This window comes from Etheostoma spectabile, chromosome 9, assembly GCF_008692095.1.
Source record: "Etheostoma spectabile isolate EspeVRDwgs_2016 chromosome 9, UIUC_Espe_1.0, whole genome shotgun sequence".
Lineage (NCBI taxonomy): Eukaryota > Metazoa > Chordata > Actinopteri > Perciformes > Percidae > Etheostoma > Etheostoma spectabile.
The window spans coordinates 3,713,289-3,714,480 of NC_045741.1; the positions used below are offsets into that span (position 1 = coordinate 3,713,289).

The following is a 1,192-nucleotide window of genomic DNA, read 5'->3' on the forward strand; positions in this document are numbered from 1 at the left end:
TGTAATGTAATGTTACTTTTTCTAACTTTCCTGTATAATAAATATATGAAATTAAATAGTTTTTTCCAAGTTTGTATGCATGTAGAAGCACCAGAGACCCAAAATAACCCCTCAAATCCCAGAAAAAGTGATTTTGTTTCTAATATGGGCACTTTAAAATCTTTCTCATGGATGGAGAGCGGTCTGTAGCAGTGTGCGACCACTTTTTGAAGGTCTCGGGATCAACCGCATTTTTACTTGGCCTTGTCTCTATCTCCTTTACAAAGAGGACTTGGGATTGTATTTCAAGGCGCCAACTGCGGGATTCTATCTAAACTGCCTGAGCAATGTCTGATTTATTTGTTAACATTATTACTGTGATTGGATGGGAAACTTCCTGCTTCATATTCAACCAATAACTCCTCATTTTTAAATTATTTGTGTTTCTGTTTACTGCTACTTAAAGGTAGGGGGGTGGTAAAACATGGAAAAGACCTTTGTGATGTTAGTGGACAATCTCCAGCACTCTCTGTGTGAATGGGATCGGACCTCCGTTGTTAGGCACTGGCTGGAACCATCTCATATCCATAACTCAGTTTTCCATCTTTCACCTTTGATAACACTCCCACCTGCACACAATGAGTTCATGCTGACACTGCACACTCCCTTTAGAGGCATGTCTTACGCCGATTGCCTCAAATCAGCAAGTTTCATTCAGCTTCTTATAAATCCCCATCCCCCCTTATACCTGATCCCTTTTCCTTATCAGCAAAAGGATAAGTGCTAAAATTAAATAAAAACAGAACAGCCTCTTTCATGTCCCTCTGTGACTAACATAATTGCGCTTTTAAAAATAAAAATCTGCCCATTAAGCCACTATAGGCAGATTTTAAGGCTCTCCTTCTGGTGTAAAAACAGGGAATAATGGCATGATGGAGTCTTAATCACCCTCCTTCACATTTCTCAATCCCACCCACAGACATGGAGGAGAGGTTTTTTTGGGGGTTGTTGGAGGAGCAGGCGGGCATTAAGAGTAGATGTGGAGGGCTTTACAGGTGAATAGGTGGGAGGGTACAGATTTAAAAAAAACGCAGGAGTGGAGAAAAAAAAGCCTGGAGGTCAACTTGACTGCCAAGACGCTGCCTTTCATGCTCGCTGGGTCTCCCTTTCATCTGCCGCTCCTGCCTGGGGAAAAAAAAGAAGATGAGGAAGC

General features: G+C 41.7%; 1 long non-coding RNA gene across 1 annotated transcript in view; it reads left to right on the top strand.

The window, feature by feature from the left end:
* Nucleotides 1–160, top strand: part of LOC116696130 (uncharacterized) — a 659-nt gene extending 499 nt beyond the window's left edge. The window contains exon 2 of the long non-coding RNA XR_004333630.1: nt 60–160. This is a non-coding gene — a long non-coding RNA (uncharacterized LOC116696130). The remainder of the gene's footprint in view (nt 1–59) is intronic.
* Nucleotides 161–1,192: the final 1,032 nt, after the last annotated feature.